The following is a 19615-nucleotide window of genomic DNA, read 5'->3' as shown; positions in this document are numbered from 1 at the left end:
AGACGCAGAGTAGGTGAATGGAAGATCTCCGCATGTGTGGTTCCCACCATGAAGCATGGAAGAGTCGGTGTGATGGTGTGGGGGTGCTTTGCTAGTGACACTGTCTATGATTTATTTAGAATTCAAGGCACACTTAACCAGTACAGCTACCACAGCATTCTGCAGCAATACGCCGTCCCATCTGGTTTGTGCTTATTGGGACTAGCATTGTTTTTCAACAGGACAATGACCCAACACACCTCCAGGCTGTGTAAGGGCTATTTGAACAAGAAGGAGAGAGATGGAGTGCTGAATAAGCTGACCTGGCCTCCACAATCACGTGACCTCATCCCAATTGAGATGGTTTGGGATGAGTTAGACCGCAGAGCTTTATTTTATTTATTTATTTATTATTTATTTATTTATCCAGGTAGGCCAGTTGAGAACAACTTCTCATTTACAACTGCGACCTGGCCAAGATAAAGCAAAGCAGTGCGACAAAAACATCAACGCAGAGTTACATATGGGATAAACAAACATACAGTTAATAACACAATAGAAAAATATATGTACAGTGTGTGCAAATGTAGTAGGAATAGGGAGGTAAGGAAATAAATAGACCATAGTGGCGAAATAATTACAATTGATCATTAACACTGGAGTGATAGATGTGCAGATGATGATGTGCAAGTAGAGATACTGGGGTGCAAAAGAGCAAGAAAAATAAATAACAATATGGGGATGAGGTAGTTGGGTGGGCTATTTACAGATGGGCTGTGTACAGGTGCAGTGATCGGTAAGCTGCTCTGACAGCTGATGCTTAAAGTTAGTGAGAGAGATATAAGTATCCAGCTTCAGTGATTTTTGCAATTTGTTCCAGTCATTGGCAGCAGAGAACTGGAAGGAAAGGCAGCCAAAGAGGTGTTGGCTTTGGGGATGACCAGTGAAATATACCTGCTGGAGTGCGTGCTAAGGGTGTGTGTTGCTATGGTGACCAGTGAGCTGAGATAAGGCGGGGCTTTACCTAGCAGAGACTTATAGATGACCTGGAGCCAGTGGGTTTGGTGACGAATATGTAGCGAGGGCCAGCCAACTAGAGCATACAGGTCACAGTGGTGGGTAGTATATGAGGCTTTGGTGACAAAACTGATGGCACTGTGATAGACTACATCCAATTTGCTGACTAGAGTGTTGGAGGCTATTTTGAAAATGACATCACCGAAGTCAAGGATCAGTAGGATAGTCAGTTTTACGAGGGTATGTTTGGCAGCATGAGTGAAGGAGGCTTTGTTGCAAAATAGGAAGCCGATTCTAGATTTAATTTTGGATTGGAGATGCTTAATGTGAATCTGGAAGGAGAGTTTACAGTCTAACCAGACACCTAGGTATTTGTAGTTGTCCACATATTCTAAGTCAGAACTGTCCAGAGTAGTGATGCTAGTCGGACGGGCGGTTGAGGGCAGCAATCGGTTGAAGAGCATGCATTTAGTTTTACTAGCATTTAAGAACAGTTGTAGGCCACGGGAGGAGTGTTGTATGGCATTGAAGCTCGTTTGGAGGTTTGTTAACACAGTGTCCAAAGAAGGGCCAGATGTATACAGAATGGTGTTGTCTGTGTAGAGGTGGATCAGTGAATCACCAGCAGCAAGAGCGACATCATTGATATATACAGAGAAAAGAGTCGGCCGGAGAATTGAACCCTGTGGCACCGCCATAGAGAATTCCAGAGGTCCGGACAACAGACCCTCTGATTTGACACACTGAACTATACCTGAGAAGTACAGTAGTTGGTGAACTAGGCGAGGTAGTCATTTGAGAAACCAAGGCTCTTGAGACTGCCGAAAAGAATGCGGAGATTGACAGTGTCGAAAGCCTTGGCCAGGTAGATGAAGACGGCTGCACAGTACTGTCTTTTATTGATGGCGGTTATGATATCATTTAGGACCTTGAGCGTGGCTGAGGTGCACCCATGACCAGCTCGGAAACCGGATTGCCCAGCGGAGAAGGTACGGTGGGATTCGAACTGGTCAGTGATCTGTTTGTTAACTTGGCTTTCAAAGACTTTAGAAAGGCAGGGCAGCATGGATATAGGTCTATAACAGTTTGGGTCTAGAGTGTCTCCCCTTTGAAGAGGGGGATGACCGCGGCAGCTTTCCAATCTTCCAATCTTTAGGGATCTCAGATGATACGAAAGACAGGTTGAACAGGGCCTCACCCAAGGCCTTGGAAGGGGTAGGGGTAGCCAGGTGGAAATCATGGCCAGCCGTAGAAAAAGCAGTCCGATATGCTCTGGGTTGATATCGCGCTGTGCAGACTTGCAGGTATTGACCGAGCTAAAGCTGGCTGGTGTCCAAGCTAAAGGTGAAGACCACTAGCAGTGGATTACAATGACTACTAGCTAGTAGGCTGGCTAGCTTCTGATGGAGGTTCCAGTTATAAAGTATAAAAATAGCAGATCCGTACCACATTGGGTGAGGCGGGTTGCAGGAAAGCATATTTAGTTCATAGATGGAAAGTGAGATTAAAATATATACAAAAAAACAAAGAAAGACTATATATACTGGACAAGCCAAACACACATCCGACTGCTACGCCATCTTGGATTTTAGAGTGAAGGAAGAGCAGCCAACAAGTGCGCAGCATATGTGGGAACTCCTTCAAGACTTGAAAAATCCTTCCAGGTGAAGCTGGTTGAGAGAATGCCAAGAGTGTGCAAAGCTGCCATCAAGAAAATGGTTGGCTACATTGAAGAATCAAATATACTTTTTTGGATACTACATGATTCCATATGTGTTATTTCATAGTTTTGATGTCTTCACTATTATTCTACAATGTAGGAAATATTGGAAAACAAACAACAACACAAAGAGTTATCTATCCAAAATGGAGATGTATAGGTAAACCACTTCTCCAATCTTTTTCAAATCAAATCAAATTTGATTTGTCACAGGTGTAGACCTTACAGTGAAATGCTGACTTACAAGCCCTTAACTAACAATGAAGTTTCAAGAAAATACCTAAAAAAAGTAAGAAATAAAAGCAAGAAATAATTACAGAGCAGCAGTAAGATAATAGCGAGGCTTTATACAGGGGGTACCGGTAAACAGTCAATGTGTGGTGGCACTGGTTAGTCGAGGTAATTGAGGTAATATGTACATGTAGGTAGAGTTATTAAAGTGACGATGATTAGATAATAACAGAGAGTAGCAGCAGCGAAGAAGGGGGGGGGGGTGCAAATAGTCCGGGTAGCCATTTGATTAGATGTTCAGGAGTTTTATGGCTTCGGGGTGTTTAGAAGCCTCTTGGACCTAGACTTGGTGCTCCGGTACAGCTTGCCATGCGGTAGCAGAGAGAACAGTCGATGACCAGGGTGGCTGGAATCTTTGACAATTTTTAGGGCCTTCCTCTGACACCGCCCGGTATAGAGGTCCTGGATGGCAGGAAGCTTGGCCCCGGTGAAGCACTGGGCCGCACGTACCACCCTCTGTAGTGCTTTGCGGTCGGAGACTGAGCAGTTGCCATACCAGGCAGTGATCAAACCCGTCAGGATGCTCTCGATGGTGCAGCTGTAGAACCTTTTGAGGATCTGAGGACTCATGGCAAATATTTTCAGTCTTGTGAGGGGGAATAGGCTTTGTTGTACCCTTTTCATGACTGTCCTGGAGTGCTTGAACCATGTTAGTTTGTTGGTGATGTGGACGCCAAGAAACTTGAAACTCTCAACAGCTCCATCGATGAGAATGGGTGCGTGCACGGGCCTCCTTTTCCTGTAGTCCACAATCATCTCCTTAGTCTTGATCACGTTGAGGGAGGTTGTTGTCCTTGCACCACACGGTCAGATCTCTGACCTCCTCCCTATAGGCTGTCTCGTCGTTGTCAGTGATCAGGCCTGTTGTGTCATTGGCAAACTTAATGATGGTGTTGGAGTCGTGCCTTGGCATGCTGTCATGAGTGAATAGGGAGTACAGGAGGGGACTGAGCACACACCTGAGAGGCCCCCATGTTGAGGATCAGCGTGGCATATGTGTGGTTACCTACCCTTACCACCAGGGGGAGGCCCGTTAGGAAGTCCAGGATCTTAGCTTGGTGATGAGCTTTGAGGACACTATGGTGTTGAATGCTGAGCTGTAGTCAATGAATAACATTCTCACATTGGTGTTCCTTTTGTTCAGGTGTGAAAGGGTATTGTGGAGTTCAATAAAGATTGTGTCATCTGTGGATCTGTTTTTTATTTATTTATCCGTCATTTTACCAGGTAAGTTGACTGAGAACATGTTCTCATTTGCAGCAACGACCTGGGGAATAGTTACAGGGGAGAGGAGGGGGATTAATGAGCCAATTGTAAACTGGGGATTATTAGGTGACCATGATGTTTTGAGGGCCAGATTGGGAATTTAGCCAGGACACCAGGGTTAAACACCCCTACTCTTACGATAAGTGCCATGGGATCTTTAATGACCTCAGAGAGTCAGGACACCCGTTTAACGTCCCATCCGAAAGACGGCAGCCTACACAGGGCAGTGTCCCCAATGGGGCATTGGGATATTTTTTTTTTAGACCAGAGGAAAGAGTGCCTCCTACTGGCCCTCCAACACCACTTCCAGCAGCATCTGGTCTCCCATCCAGGAACAGACCAGGACCAACCCTGCTTAGCTTCAGAAGCAAGCCAGCAGTGGTATGCAGGGTGGTATGCAAATTGGAATGGGTCTAGGGTTTCTTGGATAATGGTGTTGATGTGAGCCATGACTAGCCTTTCAAAGCACTTCATGGCTACAGATGTGAGCACAACGGGTTGGTAGTCATTTAAGCATTTTACCTTAGTGTTCAAGGTCACAGGGATTATGGTGGTCTGCTTGAAACATGTTGGTATTACAGACTCAGACAGAGAGAGGTTGATAATGTCAGTGAAGACTCTTGCCAGTTGGTCAGTGCATCCTCGGAGTACACGTCCCGATAATCCTTCTGGCCCTGCGGCCTTGTGAATGTTGACCTGTTTAAAAGTCTTACTCACATCGGCTGTGGAGAGCATGATCACACAGTCTTCCAGAACAGCTGATGTTCTCATGAATATTTCAGTGTTACTTGCCTCGAAGCGAGCATAGATGTTATTTAGCTCGTCTGGTAGGCTCGTGTCACTGGGCAGCTCTCAGCTGTGCTTCCCTTTGTAGTCTGTAATAGTTTGCAAGCACTACCACATCCAACTAGCGTCGAAGCTGTACGATTCGATCTTAGTCCTGTATTGACACTTTGCCTGTTTAATGGTTTGTCGGAGGGCATAAGATATTTCTTATAAGCTTCCGGGGTTAGAGTCCCGCGGCAGCTCTACCCTTTCGCTCAGGACAGATGTTGCCTGTAATCCATGGCTTCTGGTTGGGGTATGTACGTACAGTCACTGTGGGGACGACGTCATCGATGCACTAGGAGCACCACTGGATGAATGTTTTCCTGTTTGCTTATGGCGGTATACAGCTCATTGAGTGCGCTCTTAATGCCAGCGTTGGTCTGTGGTGGTATGTAGAAAGTTACGAAAAATACAGATAAACTCTCTAGGTAGATAGTGTGGTCTACATCTTACCATGAGATACTCTACCTCAGGCGAGCAAAACCTTGAGACTTCCTGCACCAGCTGTTGTTTACAAATATGCATAGACTGCCACCCTTTGTGTTACCAGAGGCTGCTAATCTATCCTGCCGATAGAGTGTATTTTCCGCCAGCTGTATGTTATTCATGTCGTCGTTCAGCCAAGACTCTGTGAAACATAATATATTACCGTTTTTTTTATGTCCCGTTGGTAGGATATATGTGTTTATAGTCGTCCCATTTATTTTCCGGCGATTGTATGTTGGCTAATAATACGGATGGCAAAGGCAGATAAGCCACTCATTGCACCCCGATCTCCTTCCGTGAAATCTCAGTCTCTTTCTCCTGCGAATGACGTGGAGGAGGGCCTGTTCGGGTGTCTGGAGTAAATCCCTCTCGTCCGACTCATTAAATAAAAATTCTTCATCCAGTTCAAGGTGAGTAATCGCTGTTCTGATGTCCAGAAGCTCTTTTCGGTCATAAGAGATGGTAGCAGCAACATTATGTACAAAATAAGTTACAAACAATGCGAAAAACAAACAAAATAGCATGGTTGGTTAAGGGCCTAAAAAAACGGCAGCCATCCTCTCCCGCGGCATTAGAATATCATTATACAATTTGGCCATATAACAAAGAACAAACAGCAAAAATATATACATGATCAAATACAAATATTACAATAAACTATTAAAGAACCCAATGGATTCTCCAATTACATTGAATTAACTACAGGACAAAATACAAACCCTTCAACCTCAAAAGGCCTGTGGTCTTGATCGTGTCCTTAATGAAATGATCAAATATACAGACTGCAAATTCCAATTTGCTATACTTAAACTCTTTAACATCATCCTTAGCTCTGGCATCTTCCTCAATATTTGGAACCAAGGACTGATCATCCCAATCCACAAAAGTGGAGGCCAATTTGACCCCAATAACTACTGTGGGATACGCGTCAACAGCAACCTCAGGGAAATCCTCTGCATTATCATTAACAGCAGACGTGTACATTTCCTCAGTAAAAAACAATGTACTGAGCAAATGTCAAATTGGCTTTTACCAAATTACCGTACGACAGACCACGTATTCACCCTGCACACCCTTTATTTATTTTACCTTTATTTAACTAGGCAAGTCAGTTAAGAACACATTCTTATTTTCAATGATGGCCTAGGAACACTGGGTTAACTGCCTGTTCAGGGGCAGAAAAACAGAACTGTACCTTGACAGCTCAGGGATTTGAACTTGCAACCTTTCAGTTACTAGTCCAACACTCTAACCACTAGGCTACCCTGCCGCCCATAATTGACCAACAAACAAACCAAAACAAAGGCAAAGTCCTCTCATGCTTTGTTGATTTAAAAAAAAAAATGGTGTTGGGGGAAAAACATACAACATTATAAAATCCATGTATACAAAAAACAAATGTGTGATTAAAATTGGCAAAGAACACACATTTCTTTCCACAGGGCAGTAGGGTGAGACAGGGATGCAGCTTAAGCCCCACCCTCTTCAACATATATATCAATGAATTGGCGAGGGCACTTGAACACTAGAATCTGAAGTCAAATGTCTACTGTTTGCTGATGATCTGGTGATTCTGTCCCCAACCAAGGATGATCTACAGCAGCACCTTGATCTTCTGCACAGATTATGTCAGACCTAGGCCCTGACAGTAAATCTCAGTTGCCAGGGCCACAAATACAAATTCCATCTAGACACCGTTGCTATAGAGCACACAAAAAAACTATACATACCTCAGCCTAAACATCAGTGCCACAGGTAACTTCCACAAAACTGTGAATGATCTGAAAGACAAGGCAAGAATGGCCTTCTATGCCATCAAAAGGAACATAACATTTGACATACAAATTAGGATCTGGCTAAAAACACTTAAATTTGTTATTGAACCCTAGTTATAGAACCCATTGCCCTTTATGGTTGTGAGGTCTGGAGTCCGCTCACCAACCAAGAATTCACAAATGGGACAAACACCAAATTAAGACTCTGCATGCAGAATTCTGCAAAAAAATCCTCTGTGTACAATGTAAAACTCCAAATAATGCGAGTGTGCTGTGACTGTAACTTTTGTGAGTGTAATATTTACTGTCAATTTTTGGTTTACTATCTACTTCACTTGCTTTGGCAATGTTAACATATGCTTTCCATGCCAATAAATCCCTTAAATTGAAATTGAATTGAGAGCAAGAGAGAGAGAGAGAGAGAGAGAGAGAGAGAGAGAGAGAGAGAGAGAGAGAGAGAGAGAGAGAGAGAGAGAGAGAGAGAGAGAGAGAGAGAGAGAGAGAGAGAGAGAGAGAGAGAGAGAGAGAGAGAGAGAGAGAGATAACAAGAATGAAAGGCAGGACGAGAGGGAGGGAAGGAGAGAAACAAGCACAGCATGAGAAGTGATTGATTCTATTTGATGTACTGCTCCAGCTTCAGCACTGCTTGGCCCTCCCTCCGGGCAATTCAGCTGTGCTTCACTAAGAGCTTGCCTGCTCTGTGAGTGTGCGTGTGTGTATGCGCGAAGTGTGAGTGTGTGTATGCGCGAAGTGTGCATGCACGCGTGTGTGCACTCGTTCCTGTGTGTGCGAGCGCGTGCATGTGTGTCGGGGAGACATTGTTCCTTGACGTCAGCACTCAGCCAAGCCTGCCGCTGTAGCTGCCGCTGCTCGCCTCTCAAACATGTCTTTGTTATTCCGTAGCTTCCGTCGGAGACCGGTGACTCGCAAAATACGGAACCGATAGCCTACTCACCAAAGATCTGCATGGCGCTCGGACTCTCTGTCGACGACTGAGAGCGGATGTGACATGTAAAATATAGGCTAGCAACGATGTTGTTATTTAGAGAGGACAATGATGATGAGGAGGAAAATAGTAGCCTAATGATAACAACAACAATAATTTGTTTATTTTATATGCCATTAAGACTATTTATAATATTCTCCTATTATTTCAATTATTATAATTATTATGATTATGCATATTGTGAATAGTGTTTATGTAGACATCTTAGCTAGCCTATGTTATTATTATTATGTGAGTGTTGTTATTATTGTTATTATTATTGTTATTATTATTACAATATAGGCATATTTGTATTGATTTGTGTATTACCATTGTAATCATTATTACCATTTGTTATTATTAGGCTATTAGTATCATCATTTATATAATCAATATTAGTCCTAATATAGGCCTGCATCTATTAAATTGTTTAGCACGTTTTTGAGTGATTTGATTTCAACAGTTTATAAATATTTGAAAAATGTATTCAGTTGGTAATACATTACCAAACACACCTCCTCCACTAAGAATCGAAATCCAAACTGACCGTGGCAAAAATGATTTCACTCTCGTCCGCTCAGGCGTTTCCAGCTTGTCCTATGGCCTTTCTGTAATGCAGGTCACTCCCGTATTATTCCTAAATCGCTCCCACCACCGGAGTCTGGGACACATTTTGTCAGCAGCCGCAAAGCATGGCTCCTTCTGTGGTAACTGAATAGCCAGTGTAATTTGACACTTCAACTTGCCGTGGCTCTCTACGGTAGTTGATTCAGTCACTCACACGCTAACGCTACGGTGATCGGTTTTTCTTGTATTTGTGAAGTGAAAAGGGACGCAGTGTAGGTCTACACGAAATTCGGGAAAACAAAGCGGATTTCTTCTCCTAGCCGAGCTAAAAGTAAGTTCCGTTCCGTGGTTGTTTCCGTATTGTAGGCTGTTCAATCACACCTCGCCGTGGGTTGGTTGCACAGACAGACATGGTTTTGTGTGTGGGCATTAACGTTACTGCCTTCGATGAGTTCGCTGCTCGCTGGCCAGACTCAACCCCAGCGCCAACAATAGACTGACCCAGAAGCCAGAGAATCAGAACAGAACCAGCCGGTATACTTAAACTAGATAGGGTATTTTTTTTATTTTTACTATTGCGTCCGAGTCTAGAAATATATATTTTTAGCTAGATCCGTGCACAGCGTGGATTTGTTGCTTGCGTGCGGTTAGTTGTGGTTTGTTCGGTTGCGTTTAGCCTACATCGAGACATTTAGAGAAGGCTGTTTGATTGTTGGTAAACAAATGAGGTTGATTAGTTTGCTGGGGTTAATCTTCCCTTAATCTGGGAATGTATGTCAGGTAACTAATAGGCTAGTTCAGCAAGCAAAACAAGGCTGGACTGAGTCGACTGCTTTCTAAAATAGCCTAGCCTACCTGTTGTAATAATAGCATACCACAAATCCAAACTGCTTTGCTGTTTTGGCACGTTGTTAGTGTTACAATGTAACATTTGTATCTCCCGCTCTCAACATGTAAAATGTGTAGGCCTAGCCTACTAGGCTATTATTTGGATGCCCGCGCTACGTAAATTATGCAGCACTGAACTGTTAAAATAGACTTTATATCTTGCATTGTATTTTCCAATCAGACTTGCAGAAAACCAATCGCTGGGCCGCTGTGCGTGCCACGGGCGGCGGCGTCTCTGGCGAGCCCTCCCCGATAAATTCCTCCGTCTGGATGTGAGGCCAGCCGGGGCAGCGGCGGGCGGACCTCCCGGTGGGTGGGAGGGAGAAAAGGAGGGAGCAGAACTGGCTTCTCTTTCATTACCCTCTCCACCCGGGCCATGATGGGAGAGACAGAGAGCAGCCAACTCGCAGAGGAAAAAATCTTGTAGACTGCACTGAATGAACGGGAGGGAGAGAGAGAATGCCCCTTTCCTCTCGTTAGTGAGGTATGGGAGTTGGGGGAAACACGAGTTGGAGCGGGTGCGGTAGTTCAGAGAGAGGCAGGGAGGAAAAGCTATGGATGTTGATTTCAGATGTTGTAAAGGGGCATGAAACTCCACTTCCAGAAAACCGTAATCCAACAAGGTAATACATGGATGGGTTTTGTTTATGTTATCATAAAGGTAGTTTAATGTAGTCTACAATACACACCATTTAAATGTGAACATATTTACCAGCTGCTTACACTGTCCTTAACATAACTGGAATGTGTTATGTTTATAATTGATTAATAGACACAGCTTGTAAGAATGTGTTAATAAAACTTCATTGGAAACAGTGAACTTGACCTAGTCAGTGTAACTGTAAGTTAACAACACTTCTAAAGCCCCACACCATACACACACTATCTCACTGTCAGTCAAGATAACAGGTGCAAGTTGTATGAGGGAAGCCCACCCATCCACCTTTTTTCACCTGTCAGCAGTCATGAAGCAAAGGAGACAATGAAACGAAGCCAATCAATACAATTGGAATCAATGCTGTGTTTATGGACTGACAGTGTGGGTGAGTGGAGTGGTGGATTAAGGGAGACCATAGAGGAAACAAGGAAATTAATCATATGCATATTGGATCTAGGCCGGGATGTGTATTATGATTCTGTTGCTATTCCACCCACATCTTCCCTAGTCAGCCAAGATCACAAGCTGTATGAGGGAAGCCCATCCACCTATCTGCATTCATTAGGCAATGGATACAAGGAAATAAAGCAAGATGAAACCCTTTAAATACACTCCCATTGCTCCTCACTCAATCACAAACTCGTAGTAGTTCCATTCTTCTTCCATATTCTCTCTATTCCCATTCCCCACCCACAGCCTCAGAGTCTAGAATTGAGCTAAGGTAACGCATTTAGAACCTACACCACACTAATCACTGCTGTGACAGCTTGACGTTTCACCTAACTGTTAGTGTTCTATTGTAGGTTGTGAAATTGTTGGCTGGCGTTCACTTAGACTCGCTCACTAGACATGGATTCTCTGTCTGCTGGTGTCATGCCTTCGGCTCTTATACCACCCACTCCTGTCCGTCTGTCCCATAGCACAAGACAACCTTTGTTTCTGTCAGTCAGATTCTCTCTGTGTGGCGTGGTTCTCTTGGTTGTTGAACATATCACAGTTGTTTTTGTGAAATGCTTTAATTTGTATTTTCTTGAAATTTATGTCAGGGAGAATATCTCTAAGTGGAGAAATATGTCAATAATGCAGAGGAATATTAAGAAAATCTAAATCTGCATGGAGCTTTTACATTTGGCATATTGCATATCTGAAGTGTTCCATTTGAATTTGACTGCACCAGACTTCCTCAGTGTTCACACTATTGAATTTGTTATCTCTCTCTCTCCAAAAGGCTATTGATTAATTTGACTGCATGATAGCCTCCTGGTCGCAATTCCATTTGATTTGAATTACTATTGTGTAGCATTAGACCTTAATAGAAACTGGCACTCTAACCATATTTACCCAGCTAGGTTGAGAGAGAGAGAGAGAAAGATCAAACTACTATTTGGTTTTGTTTATAGGGTGTTACAATATTGTAAACAAGCACATATCAAGAGAGCGCAGACTGGTACTCTGACTCACTGTTACTGACTTCTATTCACACATCTGTGAGTGCTGCCCTGTGGGGCCTATCTATCCATTTTTACCTCTGCCAACCAGCCTCAGACCAGTCTTCTGGGGGGGGGGGGGGGGGGGGGGGGGGGGGGGTCAGCCGGTAACACTCACTCGTTTAATGAGAGCCTTTACTTCAGTAAGGTATCAGAACAGCATATAGCCCCTGTCTCGGTAAGTGCCTTTCCTTGAAAGAGGCAGAGGGAGAGAGAGAGAGAAGAGTGGTAGATACAGGTAGAGAAACAGAAAGTACATGTGAGTTTAAGAGCGAGAGAGAGACTGGAAAAAGAGAACTCACTGGCCTTACCCTGTCACTGGCTCATGCATGTTTGATTTGACGTTCGTTGGTACTTTGCGCAACGAGTGCAGGGAAGGGGATGTCACAATGGCCACGTCCTGTTCAGTTCCCTTCTGCAGTGCGTGTGTCTGAGCAGTGTGTGTGCATGCCTGTGTGTGTGTCTGGGCAGTGCTGGAGCAGGGGCCCTTGAATGATAAATGACACCCGGCTAGGAGGCTCCACGAGGAACAAGATGAGAGTTCAAGGAGAACACAATGTTCCCTACCACTGTCCGTCTGTCCATCCGTCCTCCATGCCTGCCTGTTTCCCTGCCTACCTGGCTGACTGGCTGGACAGCTGACTTACTGATTGACTGGCTAACTGACTGACTGGTTGACTTACTGGCTGCCTGCACTCAAGATTTCTCACCATCGCAAACAATTACCTTCACATTTTTACTGCTGATGAAATCTTCACTTGCTGTGTCCGTGGCAGTGAAGTGTGTGTCTGAGCAATCTGCACGCGAGTGTGTGTGTGTTAGTGCTGAGCGATTAGTGCTTTTTGAGGTTGGATCATTTGTGGTTTGATTATAAAAAAATAATCTCAATTTACGATTAAAAAATTATAATTTATACCTTAAATGCATTATGAAATTCCAAAGCCCAAAATAGTGATCATTCAATTGCAAACATTGCAAGTATTCCATTGTCTCTGTCAGGTCCACATAGAAAATTAGGAAATGGCTATGAAATAATAAATTATTTTAGTTGTATATTACTTAGTTTTATTTAGTCATCATCTCATCTCTGCTCAGACAGTAGCAGCCAGACAGACAACTGTCTAACGTTGTCTCTGTGCTCCCCATACTGTACTTTAGTCATCCTATTTAGCTAGGCCAGCCTGGCAAAGATTGCTGAATAGCTGCCTGGCAATCATTTTATTCGTTTTTCAAAGTAGATAAGGCATACTTTCACAAACCGTCTCTATCCCTCTCTCTCATGTGGTCTGTGTGTATCTAACCTAACATAGCAGACGTAAAAGTGTATCCATCTCTGTCCAAGTAGGGAAAAAAAGACGCAGTGGATTATGGTTATTGTAGTTCAAGCAAAATAACAAATTCAACTTCATATTCATTGTCTCCAGCACCACACCAACAGCAACATATGTGAAAATGGCGCGTTTCTATGTTTTGTAGTAAAAAAGATGGGTGAAGATAATTGTTTCCAATAACATCATCCATGTGCATTGTGTGATTTTTTTAAAACCAATTACAACAAAACATAGAAACTTGTCTTTTTCACATGTTGATGTTTGGGTGGTGCTGGAGATGATGAATATGAAGTTGAACATTTTTTACATTTCCCTTTTAATTACCACATTTCTGAACTGAACTAGGTTCAATATTTGCCTAGTGAAAACTACAACTCCCTTCAGCCCAGTGTGCCATATATTTCTTGACTTCATTTCGCTAGGAAATTAAATGATTTCTCTAGAGAAACGGCACGTTGGGCTCACAAAAAACCCAGAACTAAATGGAATTCAAGTAATTGAACCGACGTCGGTCAATTAGTGGTTTAATAATGAAAAAAATCACAATGTCAGTTAATCGCTCAGCACTGTGTGTGTTTGTCTTGTAAATCCTGTTTAAGACAAACACGTTGTCCTTAGACTGTTTTCTTGTGAGTACAGTACAGTACGGCTGCCTCCCCCACGGAACCCTATTCCCTATATAGTGCATTACTTAGAGAAAGTCAAAAGTAGTGCGCTCTATAGAGAATAGGGTGCCATTTAGGACTCCAGCCAAGCTCATTAGTCTCTTCTGTTTCCATGCTGGGTTGGTGAGTTCACTGTGTCAGCTCTCTCCTCTGTGATCCGTCTAGGTTATATAGGTCTCTCATTTGATAATACAGCCTCTCTGACTGTATGGAAGTTAACTACAACCTCTGCCATGTCTCTCTCTCATACCAGAGTAATAACAGTGTAATTGATTGTTTTTGTGAAGCCACCCACCTCTCATCACTACTATTTCAAATGTATTTTCTATTACCTCATCAGAATAATGATCTTCTATTCCTTTATAGGAAGTCTGACTTTATGTCTGTGACTGTGTGTTTGGGCTATGGGTTTAATGTTACTATGTGTGTGGGATGGAGAGTGATGGTGTAGACTGCATGAAGAGGGTAGAATCACATCCAACCTACCCTCTAGGATACATACAGATGTGCCATCTTAAAATGATGCTACACAGGTTTTGTATAATTTTAGCTAGTACTTTTGCACAATTGTGTACAACGTGATCCATTTCGTATGATATGTTACGTCTTGCAAAAAAACTAAATGTGTGTGTGTGTGTTTGTATATATACATATTTATATTTATTTATACTAGAGGTCGACCGATTATGATTTTTCAACGCCAATACCGATTAATAGGCCATAAAAAAAAAAAAAATATATATATAAAACAAAAAAGTATTTGTAATAATGACAGCTACAACAATACTGAATGAACACTTTTTAAACTTAATATAATACATCAATAAAATCAATTTAGCCTCAAACAAATAATGAAACATGTTCAATTTGGTTTAAATAATGCAAAACCAAAGTTTTGGAGACGAAAGTAAAAGTACAATATGTGCCATGTAAGAAAGCTAACGTTTAAGTTCCTTGCTCAGAACATATGAAAGCTGGTGGTTCCTTTTAACACGAGTCTTCAATATTCCCAGGTAAGAAGTTTTAGGTTGTAGTTATTATAGGACTATTTCTCTCTACACCATTTGTATTTCATTAACCTTTGACTATTGGATGTTCTTATAGGCACTTTAGTATTGCCATTGTAACAGTATAGCTTCCGTACCTCTCCTCGCTCCTACCTGGGCTCGAACCAGGAACACATCAACAACAGCTACCCTCAAAGCAGCGTTATACATGCAGAGCAAGGGGAACAGCCACTCCAAGTCTCAGAGTGAGTGACGTTTGAAACACTATTAGCGCGCACCCCGCTAACTAGCTAGCCATTTCACATCGGTTACACCAGCCTAATCTCAGGAGTTGATAGGCTTGAAGTCATAAACAGCGCTGTGCTTGTGAAGAGCTGCTGGCAAAACGCACAAAAGTGCTGTTTGAATGAATGCTTACGAGCCTGCTGCTGCCTACCACCGCTCAGTCAGACTGCTCTATCAAATCATAGACTTAGTTATAACATAATAACACACAGAAATACGAGCCTTATGTCATTAATATGGTAGAATCCGGAAACTATCATCTCGAAAACAAGCCGTTTATTCTTTCAGTGAAATACGGAACCGTTCCGTATTTTATCTAACGGGTGGCATCCATAAGTCTAAATATTCCTGTTACATTGCACAACCTTCAGTGTTATGTCATAATTACCAAAAAATCTGGCAAATTACTGTTGCATATACACTGACTCTGCATGCAATGAACGCAAGAGAAGTGACACAATTTCACCTGGTTAATATTGCCTGCTAACCTGGATTTCTTTTATCTGAATATGCAGGTTTAAAAATATATACTTCTGTGTATTGATGTGAAGAAAGGCATTGATGTTTATGGTTAGGTACACGTTGGAGCAACGATACGCAACGCATCGATTATATGCAACGCAGGACACGCTAGATAAACTAGTAATATCATCAACCATGTGTAGTTAACTGGTGATTATGATTGATTGTTTTTTATAATAAGATAAGTTTAATGCTAGCTAGCAACTTACCTTGGCTTCTACTGCATTCGCGTAACAGGCAGGCTCCCTGTGGAGTGCAATGTAATCAGGTGGTTAGAGCGTTGGACTAGTTAACTCTAAGGTTGCAAGATTGAATCCCCCGAGCTGACAAGGTAAAAAATCTGTCGTTCTGCCCCTGAACGAGGCATATAACCCACCGTTCCTAGGCCATCATTGAAAACAAGAATGTGTTCTTAACTGACTTGCCTAGTTAAATAAAGATTAAATAAAGGTGTAAAAAAAAAAACATCGGCCAAATCGGTGTCCAAAAATACCGATTTCCGATTTGTTATGAAAACTTGAAATCGGCCCTAATTAATCGGCCAACCTCTAATTTATACACACACACACACACACGCGCATGCATACATACATAAAGTATCATTCAAAAGTTTGGACGCACCTACTCATTCAAGGGGTTTCTTTATTTTTACATTGTAGAATAATAGTGAAGACATTAACAGTATGAAATAACACATATGGAATCATGTAGTAACCAAAAAAGTGTTTATCAAATCCAACATATATTTTATATTTGAGATTCTTCAAATTAGTCACCCTTTGCCTTGATGACGGCTTTGCACACTCTTGGTATTCTCTCAACCAGTTTCATGAGGAATGCTTTTCCAACAGTCTTGAAGGAGTTCCCACATATGTTGAGCACTTGCTGGCTGCTTTTCCTTCACACTGCGGTCCAACTTATCCCAAACCATCTCAATTGGGTTGAGGTTGGGTGACTGTGGAGGTCAGGTGCACTCATCACTCTTTCTTGGTCAAATAGCCCTTACACAGCCTGGAGGTGTTTTTTTGGGTCATTGGCCTGTTGAAATCCAAATGATAGTCCCACTAAGCGCAAACCAGATGGGATGGCGTATCGCTGCAGAAGAGTTAACTCTTCCATTCCTGTAGCGGTCTTCATGAGAGCCAGTTTCATCATAGCACTTGATGGTTTTTGCGACTGCGCTTGACGAAACGTTCTACGTTCTTGAAATTTTCCGTATTAACCTTCATGTCTTGAAGTAATGATGGACTGTCGTTTCTCTTTTCTTATTTGAGCTGTTCTTACCATAATTTGGACTTGGTCTTTTACCAAATAGAGGTTTCGTCTGTATTCCACCCCTACCTTGTCACAACACAACTGATTGGCTCAAATATATTAATAATTAGACATTTCACACATGAACTTTTAAGAAGGCACACCTGCATTCCAAGTGACTACCTTATGAAGCTGGTTGAGGGAATGCAAACGGTGTGCAAAGCTGTCAAGGCAAAGGGTGGCTACTTTGAAGAATCTCAAATATAAAATATAGTCTGATTTTGTTTAACACTTTTTTGGTTACTACATGGGTCAATATGTGTTATTTCATAGTTTTGATGTCTCCACTATTATTCTACTATGTAGCAAATAGTAAAAATAAAGAAAACCCCTTGAATGAGTAGGTGTGTCCAAACTTTGGACTTGTGCTGTAGTTGTATGGCATGTTACGAATTCCAATTCGTACACTATGTTAAGAATTTGTAAGTTCTTAAAATCCCGGATTGTATCTTTAATTTGACTCAGTTTTTCACAGCAGGAAAATAATCCTGCATCAACAGGACATTTTAATTATTATGTGGATTCTAATTAATGGACATTTTTGTAGGGGTTGATACATTTTTCGTTAGGACTAATCAAGTCTGCCATTTTTAAGTGGAAATTACAAACTTTAGAAGCCATTTTATAAAAAATTGAATACACTACAATTTGCACTTCATGCTGCGGTGGAAAATTCGTTGCGACAACAGAGTGATCAAGTTAAGATAGCAGATCTGTACTGTAATTCCTTGTTCTCTGACAATTTGTACACAGTGAAACTAATTGAAGGTCAAATGTTAGATATTGGGGTGTTGTGTAATAGAGAAAATAAAAACTGATATGGATGGAGTATCAACATTTCTTGAGTATGGAATATTTGGGCAAGAGGTGAGGCAAGCACGTATTTACACTAATATACAGTTGTGTTTCTGTTTTTGTTGCACACTGTAAACATTTTAGTTGTGTTCCCACATGTCCCAATATCAAATTGGCGTGTCACTGCAAGCCCCACAGCGCTCTGTCTCTCCCTGCCTGCCGCCTCCTCCCAACCACTCAGCCAGCAGCGAGTGTGTCCTTTAGAGAGAGAACGATTGAGTATGTGTGTGTGAGTTGTGTGTGTGCCCACTTGCTGCCCTCCCCTCATTGTGACTCTGGCAGTGTAAGCCAGGCTGTTTCCGTGTGTGTGTGTGTGTGTGCGTGCGTGGCTGTTTCCCAGGGTTCTAAGCCCTGCCGGTCCTTTCATACCCCTGCTGCCTGGGCGGCTCAGATAAAGAGACATATTAAAACCTCCCTCGCTGTGGAGAGAGAGAGAGAGAAAGACAGAGGTGAAAGAGGGGTAGAGGGGGCCAGAGGAAAAGCATATTTGTCTCATCCCATGACAGCTGTCGTGTACCTGTCTAATTAAAATAGTTATCACTTTGGTCATTCAGTGAAATGATATCACTCATCAGTATATCTAAACTACATAAATAAAACAATATCTACAATATATTTGTGATACTTAACCCTAAATCACCCCAATCGGAAATCCTCTCCCCAGTTTATCAGCCAGTCGATGTGTTGTACCAGATACAATATTATTTTCCTCTCCCTTTGCAGTAGTTTTGGCTGATTTTCATGGGGCTACAGAGGATAATCTGTTTGCCTTCCATTTGGGACTTAATTTATTCTACTGATCAACAACATTTGCATAGAAGTAGCTTATTTTATAAAAGTGCATGCTCTTTAACCAGTAATGACATCATTCATGAAGCAGGATGGGGGTCGTCAGTTGGAGCACTAGTCAGTTTGCTGAGGCAATAAATTCACTGAAACAAGATAATATTTGGGAGAGATGTGAGAGAGAGTCAATTATATATATATTTAAAGTGAATTAATAAAGTTTTGGTGGCAATTAGTTGTCATGGTTAGCATATTATCACAAAGTACTAGGGGTAGTGAATTGATGTTAGCTTAAGCTGTTAGCTAGCAAGGAAAGTTAGCCTGTAAAGCTGGAAGCTACCGCTATCTTCTTGCATTGTAACGTGTTCTAGCCTGTATGGACATTGTTTTGCAAACAGTAATTAACAGATTTAACATTTCTACATGTGGTGTCGCATTAATCCAGTGTGTTAACTTAAGTGGAGCATGAGAGGGGAGCTAACATGATGCAGCCCAGACTCCCAGTGCAGGCTAAGAGGAGCATGAGAGGGGAGCTAACATGATGCAGCCCAGACTCCCAGTGCAGGCTAAGAGGAGCATGAGAGGGGAGCTAACATGATGCAGCCCAGACTCCCAGTGCAGGCTAAGAGGAGCATGAGAGGGGAGCTAACATGATGCAGCCCAGACTCCCAGTGCAGGCTAAGTGGAGCATGAGAGGGGAGCTAACATGATGCAGCCCAGACTCCCAGTGCAGGCTAAGAGGAGCATGAGAGGGGAGCTAACATGATGTAGCCCAGACTCCCAGTGCAGGCTAAGTGGAGCATGAGAGGGGAGCTAACATGATGCAGCCCAGACTCCCAGTGCAGGCTAAGAGGAGCATGAGAGGGGAGCTAACATGATGCAGCCCAGACTCCCAGTGCAGGC

General features: G+C 42.5%; 1 protein-coding gene across 9 annotated transcripts in view; it reads left to right on the top strand.

Annotated features, from left to right (window-relative positions):
* Positions 1 to 9011: 9011 nt before the first annotated feature.
* Positions 9012 to 19615, top strand: part of LOC109878941 (zinc finger MIZ domain-containing protein 1) — a 237877-nt gene continuing 227273 nt past the window's right edge. For 2 of the 9 annotated variants that reach the window (XM_031823742.1, XM_031823735.1), the window contains exons 1-2: positions 9013 to 9245; positions 9984 to 10425. The gene's annotated coding sequence lies outside the window, so the exon portion shown is untranslated. Of the gene's footprint in view, positions 9246 to 9320; positions 9469 to 9983; positions 10426 to 19615 lie in introns of those variants that run through there. The other 7 variants (XM_031823743.1, XM_031823740.1, XM_031823739.1 and 4 more) reach the window with 6 other exon arrangements.

This window comes from Oncorhynchus kisutch, linkage group LG4, assembly GCF_002021735.2.
Source record: "Oncorhynchus kisutch isolate 150728-3 linkage group LG4, Okis_V2, whole genome shotgun sequence".
In the NCBI taxonomy this organism is placed as follows: Eukaryota; Metazoa; Chordata; class Actinopteri; order Salmoniformes; family Salmonidae; genus Oncorhynchus; species Oncorhynchus kisutch.
The sequence above is the reverse complement of the archived record's forward strand: the minus strand, read 5'-3'. Positions and strand labels throughout refer to the sequence as shown.